Raw genomic sequence first — 16,720 nt, 5'->3', positions numbered from 1 at the left:
TCCAAAAGGTATCTTTGAAGATTCATGAAAAAAATATCAACTGATAGAGAAAATAGTAATCCAAATGTAGCTCTGATGACAAAGGCCATAGTAAAAAATCTGAATGTACAACACATGTGACCAGAACTTGCGACGGAATCATTGCAGGAAAAAATGAGCTAACGGCGGCAGATGGTTATATACAGGAGCACAAAACATATGGAGTTTGAGTGTTTGACACCCTTGTCTTCTAATATCATACTTGCACCAAGTATGTTAGGGAGGGAAAGGTTACAGAAAATAACACAACTATGATCTAGCAAATACAGTTAAAACTGAATTCTTATAAGACCAAGTGACTTGTTGCATATCTAGCATTAAGAAAACTGAGAATTAGAAATTGGTTAGTTTATATAAACTAACCAATTTCTAATTCTCAGTTTTCTTAATGCCTAGTTCTGCCTAGTTGCTTTTGTTAAACATGTCACATTACAGGTTGTGTACGTGCATGTCTTGAGCCTCACGATAGAGTAGTTAGGAGGATCTAGGTTGTTTAGTTTCGCTTATCTCTTATTGTTGTAATCCTCCTCTATATCCCCGTATCTCTCTGGTTGTTTAACCAACGATGTAATCTCTATCGATGTATGCCTCTGCGAGAGCTGGCCTCGCCAATATCAATATATATACATGCGGGCTCCCATGTTACGGGAGTTGAGATGCTTTACGAATCCTTTCAGCTTTTTCTTGCCATGATAGGAGGATCCTACAATCAGACAATTGAGAAATAAACAAGTTAGTGTGGATAATTTTGGCTTTCTTATTAGTGGACATGAGGATGACGCTCAATAAATTCCTACAAAATAAATATACTATGATCAAGATAAGCATAAGATAACAATAGAAGAATAAAGTAAGTTAATTGCTTCCAAAGGAAAGCAGGAAACAAATAAACTATAAATAATTAAGAAGGGAATGGTTAATAAAACACAATTGGAGACTTGTTGAATTTCTATTGTAAGCCAGGACCGTTGCTAAAGCTCACCCCTTAGGAAAAGGTGAAGTGAACTGCCATCCATCCTTCTTAAGGAAAAGATGTGCCCCAATTATTAGAACATACTATAGTAAGCTGAAGAAGATTTCCAAAGTTTCTTGTTCAGAATAATCTTTCGGTTGATATTACTCCTAGTTTACCAAGGTTTTCTTGTATGTCAAGTATTACAGACCAGATGCTTCCGAATTCCTTTGAGTAGAACTCTGAAGACCAGAGTACTTCTTTTAGCACAAGTAAAACAGATAATAAAAGACCCCTGATTGGTCTTGACAGTGTATTTAGGATATGTTGGAATCATATTAAATAATGTGTTGTGCAGATCTAAATGGACTCGATCAGTCTGCGTTGAGTTTTTACGTTTTTGTTTCTTAACAGATCCTTATTGATTTACCTTTCCAAAGGATAAAAATCTCACTATTTTATCCCTCAATTGTGAAAATATTTCTGGTCCAAAGACTGAATTGTGCATATAAACTGTGAATGAATAAACTCCTTGAATTATGAACCTTGTTGTAATCCTTGCGCTGCTTCCAAGCTTCTCTGCATTTTTAGTACACCAGATTACTACAAGAATATGTAGTAGGATAAATTTTGATTCCTCGGTCTAGATATCATGAAAATTTTGGAGAATGTTCATCACTGTAAGCATGTTGGGAAAGGAGAAATTGCAAAATCGTGGAGGCCAAATTTCAGCACCTTCAGCGACTTGAAATGGTAGAGAGGCCTTAATGCTACGCTAGAAGATCTATGCATGATGGAACGTTTGGAAAAAAAAAGCAAGGCTAATGTAGTTGTATTGCAGATACCAAACATCAAACCCTGGATGTTGCAGTTAACTTTCCAGGCCTCAACAAATATTTGCCTACATTATAATTTTCAGCAATTTGCAGCAGATAAACAGTTGCATGGAAGATACCACACACAAAAAAAGTTCATTATTAACAAATGGATTCCTGTATGGTTCAGTGTAAATGACATAAACAAACCTCATCTGACCGTTGGTGACAACACGTTCGTCGGTGCTGGAGCAGCCCCCCTGGATGGCTCTGGGAGCTTAGGTAGAGAAGGACCGGTCGACTGTCTCGAACCCCTAGTCCCATGCGCTGAACCGTCTGACATGATCAACGGCGGTGTTCATGAGGACGCCCAAGGCGTCATGCTGGACACCTTCACTGGCACGGTTGAGTGTTCATCTAGATCAAGGATTTGTCAGCTTGTCGCTAACCCTTGTGGAGGTGAGTAAGTTCAGGTTGGAGAAGCAGTCCGCACGACCTGGACGACCGTGGGGCCTCCGCAGTCTGCACGACCTGGACGTGGTGGCACCCTGCTGACCACAGTCCCGCTTCCGCAGCCTAAAGTCGACTCGCCGGAGAAGCCAGAGGCCAGGGCTGCCAGACCTAGGTGAGTACGTTTAGGTTGGGTCGTCTGCCATCAAGTGGGGTAGCCCAAGCTCATATCGTCTGCCAATCTTTCATGGAGCATTCACAATTTTGATTGAAAGGAAGGTGCGATGTGCAGACCAAATGGAGGAGCAGATGCCGTGCGGAGTTAGGATAACACATCTCAGTTCTTAGAAGTGGATTACCTCATTGGTTTCACAAGATGGTGGAGGAATCGATTGTGTACTAAAGAAGAGATAAATCACACGATTCGTTTATGTGAAAATAATAAAGAAATTGGTGAGTGGCAAACTAAGTGAAGTGGATAGGTTGCAAGTTTAGATAAATAAGATAGTGAGGATGGACTTTTTAGGTATATAGGATATGTCCTCTCTGTCATAGAGTTGACAACGGCAGAGGCTAAAAGACATATTAGCGTATTATGGGAATGCACTCTTTTGTCATTCAGTAATGCAATACTACTTCCTCCATTCCATATTAGTTATTGCTGATTTAGTATAACTTTATACTAAGTCATAACTAAATCAACGACAACTAATATAAAATAGAGGGAGTCCTTATCGGAAAGAAACAGAGGGAGTACGTTCGTAACACAAGCACATAAACCCTAGCTACTACTTTTTTATTAGTATAGCAGCAGTATAAGGCAAACTCTTTTCGGTTACTCCTTATTTACGCATGTTGATGATGTTCACATGCCACAACGTGAGCTGCAAATTAAGAACGATGATGATCATATCAAACTGGCGTGGCTATAGCCTCAAGGGGCGTAGCCATGGACAAGTTGACCCCAAGCCTTTCAGCCATGTCTAGCCCCTTCTTCTCCACGTCTACGGGAAGCCTCCACTCAAAGCGATGCAGCAAGGACGCGAGCATGAGATGAACCATGCGAGAAGCCAGCATCCACCCCGGACACATCCTTCTCCCGGACCCAAAGGGCAGGAGCTCGAAGTCTCGGCCTTGAAGTCCACCTCCTTCTCCAGGAACCTCTCCGGCATGAACTTTTCCGGCTCGGGCCATACCTTGCCGTCATGTCCCATGGCCCACACGTTCACCAGAATGCGCGCGCCCTTGGGAACTGTCTATCCCCGGACCTGTGTCGTTCTCTCCGCCACGTGCGGGAGGAGGAACGGCGCAGGAGGATGGAGCCGGAAAGTCTCCTTCACGATGGCTTGGAGGTACTTGAGCTGTCCAATGTCGGACTCCTCAACGTGTTCTTTAGAGCCTATCACTTGGTCGAGCTCTTCGCGGGCTCTCGACATGCATGATGGATTCAGTAGCAGCTCCGCCATCGCCCATTCTACCGTGGCTGAACTTGTATCCGTCCCCGCGCTGAACAAGTCCTGATCACATGCATGTACCGTACGTACGTGAGCTATATATTTGTCGCTATATTTCGGTATGGATGCACGTTTGCAGTTGGGAAAAGAGACTCAGTAAAGAACTTGGAAGATATATACCGAAATCAATGAGAGGACCGTCTGGCGCTCGAAGCACGTCCAGGAAGTTGTGGTAGTCCAGCAGCACGTCCAGGAAGTTTTTCTTGGTCGGCGCACCTGCGATGGCGGCACGGTCCCGCATCTGATGCTCGATCTGCTCGCCGATCATGGCATGCAGCCGCGTGAACAAGCCCTCGATGCGTCTCCTCAGGCCCTGCAGGTCTAGCCACGCCACTTCAGGGATGAAGTCCGAGAGGTTTGGCAATCCGACGGTCACGTTTAGCTCTGCGAGCATGGCCTTGAAGTCCGAAGGCTTGACATGGCGGTCGTCGAGGATGGCCAACTCGGTTGAGAAGATGGTGGAGGAGAGCAGGTTAAGTGCAGTCATAAAACCGAGGCGGCCGACACAAACGGGTGTGCCCTCTCGTGCCAGCTGCGTCACGTGGGAGACGAGTTGCTGGCGTGTTTTGATTTTCGGCCGAAAAAAGTGGATTTCGGCCGAATTTCGGCCATCTCGGCCTGGGGCGAAAAGTATATTTAGGCCGAAATTTCTCAAATTTGGCCAATTTTGATCAAATTTAAGTCAAATTGCAGTCAAAATTTGGTTAAATTTCAGCCGAAATGTTTGAAAATGGCCGAAATTCGGCCATCTCGGCCAAGGGCGAAAAAAAAGCTCAAACCGAAAATCAAAACACATGTTGCTGCACCTTCTCCTGGCGCAGAGACTGGTGCATGTCGAGACGGTGCGGCACGAAGAGCTCACCTGAGCACACCTTGCGTAGGGCGCGCCACCGGGGGCTGCTGGCCGGAAGCCAGCCCATGGAGTGTGTGTTGTGCGCGAACACGTGGGTGCCGTCTGGGATGGAGCGCCCCGAGAAAGCTGCGTCATGGCGCTGGAGGATGTCGCGGGCGGCATCCGGGGAGGAGGCAACGATGGTGGTGACCGTGCCTAGGTGGATCGCCATGATCGGGCCGTGGCGCTCCGCGAAGCGCACGAGGGAGCGGTGTGGTAGTGCACCCAGGGAGAGGAGGTTGCCGACGTGGCAGCGGGCGAGGACCGGGGGGGGGGGGGGGGGGGTGGCAGGTTGCGACGACGGTCGGCCAAGAGGCCCAAGAGGTATAGAGAGGAGATGATGAGGATGAAAACTGTTGTGCAAAACAAGAGGAGCTCTATGCTTGGTGATCACTTGGTGAGCTGAGCTCTCTGTGACATGGAGCACTTTATATAGGAGGCAGACTACGTGTGTAATAAACTATGGGGCACAATTACTTTGACGTACAATCTATGCGGCATTTAACTTACCTTCGCCTACTAGTATGTAAAATATGTTTGGCAATTGGTTGGGTAAAAACTAAGACACCAGTCCGTGTAGAAGTTTGTATCCTGCATCGGGTTTTATGGAACTGCCGCAATGATTCTATTTCTAACAGAGCAAATGTTTACAGTTTACAGGTTATCCTCCGCGCTACAAGATGAATATGTACTTGTCCTTTCTGACTTTCTACACCATGCGAAAATGCGTGAGCTTGTGGTATCTTGGTGCAACTCGTGGTAGATGGTAGCATGTGATACGTACAACATATTTGAAGAACAATCAAATGTAGGCTCTGTACGTAGGCATATATCCCTATTTTTACCGGTTGTGACCTTCCATTTTTTAGTCGTTGACAGTTATGTACTGGAGATTGATACTTGCACCTCATTTAATAAATGGTTCTTTTCTCTAGAAAAAGGTACGTGTAATCGCACCACAAAGGTGATCTGGCTGATCGCACCACAAAAAGAATGCAATCTAGAAAAAATCTATGAACCCAACCTATATGGACGGTGGTAGGAATGACGGTGCTTTCTTCTACCACTAATTACATGGACGACCGTTTGGTTGCTTCCTAGCCTCTCATCTATGAACCCAACCTATATTTATTTCTTTTTGCAATCATGCATGGCATGATGGTAGTTGCAGAGGAAAAGGATGCCGAAAAATATCATGAGCAGTGCACTGTGTTTAGTACTAATACTCCCTCCTCCGTTATTTCTATGGGAAACACTTAAATTTCTATTTGAGGCAGTTCACTATTTAGTTACGTTTGACCAATTATCTTGTTTAAAAAAATATAGTAATAGTATATATTTTGTGATATTGTGTTTATTACAAAAAGTATTTGAAACATGACTTCAAATTTACGCATTTGAACCAATCTGTTGAATAAAACTGATGATCAATGATGACGCTAAAAGTCAACTGCCTCAAATAAAAAAGAACGGACAGTAATATGTATAAACAATAATAAATACCTTAATAACTATAGTGGGCTAAAAAAAGAAGAGATGTTTTTTCTTTTCTTGTAATGAGGCGATCAATCCATGCATGATTTGATGATGCTGCTGCGCGGTACATGTTGTGTCTCATGAACTGCAAGCTTATACTCCCTCGGTCCATTACCCAAAAAGGCTTTCACTCCGCTTTATATATAAAGCAAAGATCCACATCATCCAATACAAACGCACGCCAACACCACACACCCCCAAGGCAGGATACAAAAGCGCTGAGCGCAGCAACACCATCCCTAGCACACTACCACGAAGAGATGAAGCCGCATATAACGAACCGTGGACTCCAAGGCGGTGCCTTCAGGAAGGATACAACACCGGAGCGCCGCCACCGCCCGATCCGAGGATCAGAGTTTCCTCCGAAGCCGCACGACGGGCGGTGAGAGCCGTGACGACGCCTTCAAGAAGGGAACGAGTTTCGCCGTCGCCGGTCTGTCCGAAGAAAGAGCAGGTTTTCACCCCGACCAACACTCACCGCCGCCGAACGCTACACCCCGGCAACCACGCCGCCCACACGGCCATGGTCACCGGGCAGCGCCAAGACACGGGCTTTGCCCAAGAGCACCGTGCACCGCCACTAGGGCCGCCGCCCAGGCATCCAAGACCTTGTCACCACCGCACCCGAGACCCGCCGCTACCCCAACCAAAGAGACAAGCAAAAAAGGATCCGCCTTTGCACACCTGGCCCACCCCCAGCATCGAGACCCAACAGGTCGGCCAACACTGGCATCCATCGACCCATCCTGCAGCCTGGAGCACGAGACGAGATCGGTCCTGCAGCACCGTGGGGCGGGGACGAGGTCAGTCCTGCTGCACCGTGCCCGAGACGAGCTCGGTCCGGCGGCACTGTGCGCGAGACGAGCTCGGTCCTGCTGCACCGGGCGCGAGACGAGCGATGAACCGTAGCTGGGAAAGGGCCAGCCCTTTGAAGGGAGAAGCGACCGAGCGCCGAGGAGATGGAGTGAAGGCCGAAACGGACCGATCGCAGACAAGCCGACGCGGGAGAAGCTAGCCGCCGCCGCAAGCAGATCCGCCAAGCCACCATGGAACCGCCACGACACCGGGAGTCCATCACCGCCGGACCTCCACACGTCGCCGCCCACGGCCGGAGCAACGGCCACGCCCGGCCGCTGCCCTACCCGCGTCGCCCGGCGAGCTCATAGCGCCGGAGTCGCCGGGCACGCACCACCGCCACCACGCGCCGCCAGCCGACCCCCACCACCAGATCCGGCTGGATCCAGCAGGGGCCGACCGCGCGCCACCTCCCGAGATGGGAGCGCCGCAGCCGCCCCGCCACGCACGAGACCCAGGGCACCAGCGCGCCGCCACCAGCCGGCTGCCCCGCGAGCTAGCCGCCGAACTGCTGAACCCCGCGAAGTCCAGCACCGCAGCTTGAGGAGGCCGCCCCGCGCCGGCGTCCCATGAGCAGGGGGAGAGGGGCCCCGCCGCCGCTGCGCCCACCGGGCTTTGCCCGACGGAGCTCACCGGCGACGGCGGGGGGGAGGGGAGGAAGGAGGGACCGAGGCGCAGCAGGAGCAGTCCCCCCCTGGCGCGCGCGGGCGCGCCGCGGGGGGGGGGGGGGGTGGGGGGAGGAGAGGGGGGAGGGGGGAGGGGGTGGGGGGAGCGGGGAGAGCCTGGAGGTGCTCGCCCGGCGGCCGACGGCGGCGGAGGCAGGCGAGGAGGCCGCCGGCGGCGGGAGGGGAACCCTAGGGGGGGGGGGGGGGGGGGCGAAGCCTAGCGAGCAACCCCCCTCGGTCCATTATGCTAGTCAGCGTTCAAAAGTTGATCCACAATATTAGCAATCAGGCAATTGAATCATAGGACCAACGTTGCTGCCTCCTCTGTCTGCCACTTTCTTCATCCACCCCACCTCCATCCTCTCGATCGCATGCATGTCTGTAGCCCACATGGTGACTTTACTTCTGTAGTAGCAAGTGATGCGTCACAATCTAAAGATGTTCTCTCAAAACACTCTTATATTTCTTCACGGAGGGAGTACAAGTGACCAAATTGAATGATCTATTGCGGGAGTCGACTCCACAAAATAGAAGCCAATTGTATTACACCTTTTCCTATAAACCCATCTTTTGTCCTTTTCGACCATATCGTGATGTATTTTGTAGGCAACAGTGTCAGAACAAATTGCTCTTATTTTACTGCATGGTACAGAAAGGCTCCATATATATTGGACACCAAGTCAGTGTGTTTGGTGAAACATTTCAGTCGATTTGTGGTCCTTTTAGGTATTATTTTGCTGTCAGTGGGACACTAGGATGCGATGCAAGCACGCCTTAGCACTAGGACATACATATACAAATATTTGCCAAGTTGCTCTTGCTTTTCATGGACTGCATTATTTCGCGGATAAGTGTTTTTTTTTGTTTTTTCTGCCATGAGTGGTTGGTAAAGATCTGATGTACGTCTACTAAATTGTGGCCCTGGCTAAAACCTCATTTTTACTCACTTTATATGTTGGCCTAAACTTCCCTTGGTTCTGAATATGATGACCATAGACATGACAGCATTCGAGCGTGCTTGGCTGCGGACGGAATTCATTCAAATGAACATAAGTTCAGACATAATTTACATAAATCGGACGATATTTCGTCCGTTTATCTTAAACCTAAAAAAACCTAGGCTAGCTTGTAGCGGCTAGTGACCTCGTATCCCTGGTGGGCTGCCCTTCGACAGCTTCATCGCTATCCTTGTGGTTGTCGGAGTCGGAGTCTTCCCTCCAGCTGCCGAAGGGCACGGGGGCGTGAAGGAGGTGCCCGCGCCTTCACAACCACCGGCGGCACCTCCTCCTTCACGGCCTTGCTGCGGCTGATGTGGCAAGGCGATGATGCCGGCTGGTTGATGCGGCCGTACCGGTTGTGCACCAGCAACATCGGCTCCTCCCTTACACGGCCTCTGATTTGGATGCTGCTCTGCCTTCATGTGCAGAGAGGCAGTGATGCCAGCTCATCCTTCCCGCGGTACCGCGCGCAGTCGTGACGTCGGCTCCTCCATGCCGCGTCTGATTTGGATGCTGCAGTTGCTCGCCGAGGGGGGGGGGAGGGGGGGCGATGGCTATGCCTTCATGTGCGGAGAGGTGGTGATGCCAACTCATCCTTCACTTGGTAGCGCAGCGGCGACACCAGCTTCTCAATCACGCAGGCCCTTCTGGGGGGTGGGGACGGTGTCATTGAAGGTGCCGCTCGCTCGCTGGGACCTCAGTCAATCAATCAAGCACATTGGTCTGGAGATGGGTTTGACACGAGAGGAGAGGAGTGGAGAGGACCTTCCTCCTCTCCGCTGCGCAATTCATCGTCGGCTCCCTTCTCTGCTATGCATAGTGGTGCTCTCTTCCTCAACAGAAGGTTCGTGTATGCTCTGCACAATCATTTTTTATTAGCATGCATGTTTCAACAGCTGCTCAAGCAACTAAAAATATAAGTTTGAAACCTCCTATTTATGTATTAGAAAGCTTTGATTTTGGTTCGTGCAATAAAGTTTTAACAACAAAGCCTAGACTTTCATTTGTGCACAAATTAAGCTCAGATATTAGATTATCACAGAGGCTTCAATTTCCGACGAAATAGGGTTTCCCCCGCTTTATATTATAAAGCCACGACCAAAGCACACAGGTGACAAAGAGGTTCAACGCACACACACACGCACACCCACACATACGCGCAACAGAGAAACGAAGTGCACCACAGAACATGAAGTCTAGCTGGGGAAAAGCACAATAATCCCCAAAAAAGGAAGTCCAAGGACTACTACACTAATCCGGCTCCGGAGGTGGAGGAAGGAGCGATGGCGCGGTCAAGCGGGCGGCAACGGACCGAAGCGCGGCGACATCTTTGTCAATGGAGACCCGATCGTGGCGCTAGCTAAGCGGCCGCCAGAGCTGTAGAAAACCACATAATTTGAACATTGCATCAGTCGCACGTAAAGGAATGACATGCTCTACAAGCTTGTTTCAGATATTCCAAAGCATCCACAAAAGGGCACCTATGGTAACCCAGAGGGCCGGTCGTATAGCAGAACTGTGGGGACCGAGCACCTCGCTAAACATATCTGGGAGGTTGTTATGGCACCATCCGCCAGCTACAACCTCCCTTAAACAGCTCCAAAGGAACCTCTCAGCCGGACGTATGAAGAATATATGGTTGGAGTCCTCTCGAATCGTACACAAAGGACACATCCCATCGGAGGGCCGTTCCGCTTTAGCACCTCCGTGCCGGAGGGTATACGTCCCCGCACCAACTTCCATAGGAAGATCCTAATCTTCAATGGCAGTTTGATCTCCCAAAGGTGATTCAACTCGGTCGGGCCCAGAGTTGGCATAATCGCTTGGTATAGGGATTTCGCGGAGAAACGTCCATTAGGCTCTAGGTGCCAATGCAGCACGTCCGCCTCTAGGGATGGGGTGTGGAGTGCCACACATGCAACTAGATCCTCCCATAGGTCCCGTTCACTGGGGCCGAAGGTCCGTCTAAAGGCGATATTCTCTAGGTTGGACAAGACGGCTGCCACTGTCATGTTTTTATCTGTGTAGATATTGAAGAGCGCCTGGAAACTAATGGCGAAGGGCTGGACGCTGCACCACCGGTCTAGCAAAAACAGGGTGGAGGTGCACAGGCCCACTTCGATGGAGGAGCCAAGCCGTAGGACTGGCATCAGCTGAACAATCGTCTACCAGAATTGCGATCCACCAGATCTTTGAGCAAACGCCAGGGGTTGGCCTCGCAAGTATTTGGCGCGAATGATATTTAACAACAGAACACCCTCTCCGGAAGCGATCCTCCATAACCATTTGGATAGGAGAGCAATATCACTACTAGGGAAAAGCCTATACACAGAATCTTATCAGCAGCGCACTTTAAAATAAGGCGCTGCTGCTAAGTATCAGTAGCGCGCTCGCGAAAAACGCGCTGCTGTAACAAATGTATTAGTAGCGTGCTCGCTCTAAGACGCGCTACTGCTATAATTGCCACGATGCCGCCGCGAGGCTAGTTCTATCAGCAGCGCGTTAACATAAAGAGCGCTACTGCTACGGATCATAGCAGTAGCGCATTTACACAATAACTGCTACTGCTAAGTTTACTACAAAAATTTAGTCCCACCTTACTCCGTGAAGAGAGTTTGTACCACCTTAAATATGTTACTTCTACAACTTTCACAAGCACTTGGTCTTCATTGAACTCTATGTGTAGGATCTATGGCCGCAATAGGAATCCTCACCGGTTCTTAAACCAACCGGTGAGAATTCCTATTGACAAATCAGATTGTACAAAAAAAGACCATTGATGATCAATGCCTATTTTTACATGTTGACACATAGCAGTAGCGCGTTCTTTGTGAAAGGCGCTACTGATAGGTAGTTTAGGAGTAGCGCTTTTTGCTATAGCGCGCTACTGGTAAGCCATTCCATCTCCCACCCCCACTCTCCTCTATCCGATCCAGATCACACTCACACTCACTCGATCTCCCCCTCAAGCCCCCGCGCCGGTCCTCCCCCGTCGCCCCTCCGATCCGCGCCGCCGTCACCTCCTCCTCCTCGCTGGACTCGGTACCAGCCTCCTACTCCGTCCTCCCTCCACTCACCGCTGGCCGGCCCCTCCTCGCTCCGCCTTCCTCCTCCGTCCTCCCTCCACTCGCCGCCGGCCAGCCCCTCCTCGCTTCGCCTTCCTTCTCCGTCCTACTCTCTTCTCCCTCCTCGAGTCGCCCCTCCTTCTCCCTCCTCCCTGCTACATTTTGATTTAGTAGGCTAGTTCATATGCAACATTTTGATTTAGTTGATTTAGTAGGCTAGTTGATTTAGAACATTTTGATTTAGTTGATTTAGTAGGCTAGTTGATTTAGTTGATTTAAAACATTTTGATTTAGTTGATTTAGTAGGCTAGTTGATTTAGTTGATTTAGTAGGCTAGTTGATTTAGTTGATTTAGAACATTTTGATTTAGTTGATTTAGTATGCTAGTGGATTTATGATGCTAGTTGATTTAGTATGCAGCATTTTATTGTTATTTTTTCTGTACATGGATAGGTAGATGCTTTTGTTTTTTTTATAATAAGTTATTTTTTGGCAAAATGTAGGTGCCAATTTAGTTAAATTTGCCACTTGTTTTTTAATAAATTATCTTAAGCAATAGGGGCCAAATTAGATGAAATGTCTTCGTAGGTGGTACCCTTATTTGGTAGATATTTGTGGAAAGTTTTTTCGGCAATAGGTGCCACCGAAATGCTTTGGTAGGTGGTACCTTGTTATCTAATATGTTACTAGATCTTAGGATTATAATTGTCCATAAAATTTCTTCTCGCGGAAGAACCAAAAATATCACATGCTACTGTTTTTCTTTCCTGTGAAGTGAATCGTTAATCCTTTGCTCATATTGCTTTAGGAAAATGGCGCCGCCACCACCACCACTATGTCGACTGTGCATGTCAAGGTGCGCCAACAGCCTTGCAACTGGCAAGCTGTGGCATCTACTTCCAGCCGAGTTTTCATCATGCAGCAGTAAGAAATTAGATGAAATGTAACAACTATTTTATTTTTAGTGTTGGCATTACTGCATTGTGTCATTTTGCTTTTTTTACACAGATCGTCCCATGCAATGTGAGGTTGAAATTCAACAAGGTGACAGGAGACAATGTGACACACTACTAGGAAAAACCCTAGTAGTAGCGCGGGTTTAATGTCCACTAGTAGCGCGGACTGCCGCGCTACTAATAAGGCGCTACAGCTATTACTTAGCAGTAGCGCGTGCGACACGCGCTACTGCTAAGACACATAGCGACAGCGCTTGTTCTCTCCCGCGCTGCTGCTAAACTAGCTAGTTGCAACGTGTTTTCTATCAATCGCTACAAGTATTCTTTTTTTTATTTTTTTATTTTTAGTGTATTTATACGCCGTTATACAAATTTTGGTACAATACCAATTATGATGTTTATATCATTATGTCCATAACAGTGTGTCAAATGAAGGTGGATTAGGTTCAAGCGGATGCAATATATGGTGCATGTCAAAAGTATACTACTAATCCAAACTTGATCTAGTTTGGACTAGTAGTACTTTCGATGTGCACCACATGTTGCCTCCACTTGAATCTAATCCGCCAGCATAAGCTATTTAATCATCATCATAGTCATTACCATCAACTGTATTTATTTAATCACCATAGTTATAGTGTAGCACATAATCATCTTCAAACTCATTCTAGCTAGCTAATCACCACCAACACTAGATGCGGTAGCTATCTAATCACCACCAACACTAGCTAATAATAATCATCATAGTCATTACCACCAACACTAGCTATTTAATCATCATAGTCATAGTGTAGCACATCATCATCTTCAAACTCATTTCTTACTAGCTAATCACTCCTGCTGCTCGATCTCTCTCAGGTAAAATAACATAAAACATGTGTAGCTCTCCTCCTTCATCAAGTTGGAGCATGCAGATGAACCTGTCTCCTAATCGTGGGTTGCGCTTCTGATTGCTGCCCCCTAGTACTTCTCTGCGCTCCTCCATCACAAATTTGGTCCAGTCTTTCACTATTAAGCATTCGTCGCTTTTAGAAATCCAGAATGCACTAAAGTGCATTGTAGGATATCTTGGCCGTAAGCTAACAATACTAATGGTACCATTAGTCTCGATCCCATGAGGCACAACATTCATCAGGAGTCCCTGTTGAAGAACATCGTATAGTAACATAGTTAGCAATGAAGTTAATTAGCTTAAAAAATAATGTATGCAAAAGATGCACTGAGGACAAATAGTAAAAATCTTACCATCTTTCCTAAATAGATGTGACCGTAGTTCATTACGAACACTATTGGTCGCACGTTTTCAGTACTAACATTTCTAAGTGCAGGAAGAAAATTTGTCTTGACAGTATCAAGATCCTCAAGCCATGAAACATAATGACTTAGCTCCTCGCAGTTTAGTTCAGCCCCGGGACAGTAGTAGGTCCTGTCTACCAAGCGCTGGACATGTTTGCTTGAACGGAAATAAGCTGACAATAGAAATTAGTTGTCAACTATTTTTAAATAAACAATATCAAAGACATAAATATGGTTGAGAAACTCACATAACGGTATAACTGGAGGTGTCTGCACATCGACCCAGATGTCAGTATTACCTTCAATATCATCTTCCGGACAAATATCAAAGGTGATAACCATATCAGGCTCAAATGAATAAGTCTTGCATAGTGCTCGCCAAGTTTTGCATCCAAAATAGGTGTAATCGTCTGCGTTGTATAATTTTGCGTGGAAACTATAACCATGCTGGGTCTTCAATTAAACTTTCTTTACCTCCATAGTACGACTGAAACCTATCTTATCCAAGACAAAAACTCTTGCATGGCAGGGGATACGCTAGTAGAATAGTAAAAAAAATTATAAGTTGAAGCAAATGAAGCAGATGTCATGCTTAATTACGAAAAAAGACTTGTCGTTGTGACTTACTGTATCCACTTCGAAGTTCACATCCAGCTTGATGCTGAAGCGCCTATCATCATCTAGGAAGATTCCGTCGCACAGGCCGCGCTCGTCTTCGCAGTATTTGCAAATACCGAAATCCTTTTCGTTGTCAGACATTTCCTATGTTCATAGTTGAAACATTAATTGAAAATCGATCGAAGACAACTACCAGGATACTCCAAATATCTTATAGGACTCATATTGACATGGGCATTCAATAAGCAAAACCAAATCTTAAAATAAATAAGTATTCAAATTAGCATGCATTCAATAAGCAAAAGTAAATCATCTCATGCGTCCGTACATCGTTGAATATTATCACTAATACATCCCGAATAGTATCATACATATAACATCACTAATACAACTAAAACCCTAGCGCACGACGGGTATCGGCGTGGGCGGTGGACACCCAAAGAGAAGGAACCATCACAGGATCATAGCTCCAGTGAGATCCCTGGAGAACATGCCAGGTATTGGAGAACCTGTGCTCCAACGCAAACAAGTAGCGACGGACGTGCGCGTCCTCCTCACTAACACGGCGACGCACCACCTTCGCGAGGTCCTCGAGCCTCTAGACCGTCACTGGCCCGCGCGACCGCCACCAAAGAAGGTTCGGGTCAACGACATGCTGGCTCCTCACCAACCTGCGCCCCCCGGTAGGTAGCGCCTCCCAGTACCACCCCGGCGGAGCCCAGTCCCGGACATGGCCCATCTGGTGACGCTGGTGTCCTCCGCCGATTCGATGACGAGGATGCGGGATAGGCATCGTCGACGTCGATGCGGGAAAAATTGCTTTAACTAAAATAATAACAACAAATGTGACATGTTCAACTAGTTCTATTAATTCAACTAGTTCTTATGATTAAATCTAGTCAATTAATTCTATACCTAATAAAATGAATAATGACATAAAAAGGCCTATGCTTTGCAGGAACGTTGACTCCTTCCCGGTGCGGCAAATCCCGGGCACTCGATATGTCCTAGTTTGTAGCACAAGTCATGCCGAAATTCACGGAAAATTTTGGCATGACTTTTGCTAAAAAGTGGACAAATCGAGAACCTGAAATTTGCCGGAACGGAAATGAATCAACATTCCAGCAAAACATAGGCCACTCGGCTTCATTTGCTGGAAACAACAAAGCCTCTCGGCTTCATTTCATCAATGACATATATCATATAACAACAATATGCAAATGAAATTACTGTTTAGGCATTTTCATAAAAAATTGCCCTAGCTAATTTCCTAAAAAAATTGCTAATCATTTTTCCTAAATGCTAAAAAATGCCTACTGCCCTAAACAAATCTACTAGGGTTCATATGAACATCAACACAACATCAACACATATATAAATTGCCCTAGCAGAGAGAGAGAGAGGAGGGTAGGGGAGAGGAGAGGCAGAGCCTTACGGTGACTGCGGCGAGGGAGGGGCAGGCGGCGCCGAGGTCGGGGTCGGGGCTCGGGCGCGCGGCGGAGGGCGGCGCCGAGGTCGGGGTCGGGGGCGGCGTCGAGGTCGGGGTCGGGGGCGGCGTCGAATCCGAGGTCGGGGCGGCGTTAAGGCGGGAGAGCGCGCGGCGGCCGACGGGCGACGGCGGCGGCGACAGCGGAGGAGTTGCGATTTGGGGGAAGTGGCCGTTGGGAAGAACGAATCGAGCGGTTAAGTCAAAAGTAGCAGTAGCGCGTTCCAGGAACTGCGCTACTGCTAACATAGCTACAACACGTTTCCGTATACGCGCTACTGCTATACCATTCTCTTTTTTCCCTTCTTCATTTATTTTTCTTTACATTTTATTTTTTTTCTTTCACCTTTTTGTATTTCTTTCATTTTAATTTACTTTTCTATTTGCTTTCCATTTAATTTTATTTACTTTAGCAGTAGCGCCTCTCCGCGTAAACGCGCTGCTACAAAGCAAATAGCGGTAGCGCGGTTCTACGAAGATCGCTACTACTATGTGCAGCCTATCGGCTAAGCCGTGGGAATTTTAGTAGTAGCGCTTTTGTACTCGGCCGCGCTACTGCTATAACTGTATCTGTAGCGCCGTT

At 47.5% G+C, this 16,720-nt stretch overlaps 1 pseudogene; it reads right to left on the bottom strand.

Annotated features, from left to right (window-relative positions):
* Nucleotides 1-3,032: 3,032 nt before the first annotated feature.
* Nucleotides 3,033-9,089, bottom strand: LOC109761801 (geraniol 8-hydroxylase-like; annotated as a pseudogene).
* Nucleotides 9,090-16,720: the final 7,631 nt, after the last annotated feature.

The sequence above is a fragment of the Aegilops tauschii genome, chromosome 4 (assembly GCF_002575655.3).
Source record: "Aegilops tauschii subsp. strangulata cultivar AL8/78 chromosome 4, Aet v6.0, whole genome shotgun sequence".
NCBI classification, from domain to species: Eukaryota; Viridiplantae; Streptophyta; class Magnoliopsida; order Poales; family Poaceae; genus Aegilops; species Aegilops tauschii.
Note: the sequence above shows the minus strand (reverse complement) of the source record. Positions and strands in the feature narration are given on the sequence as shown.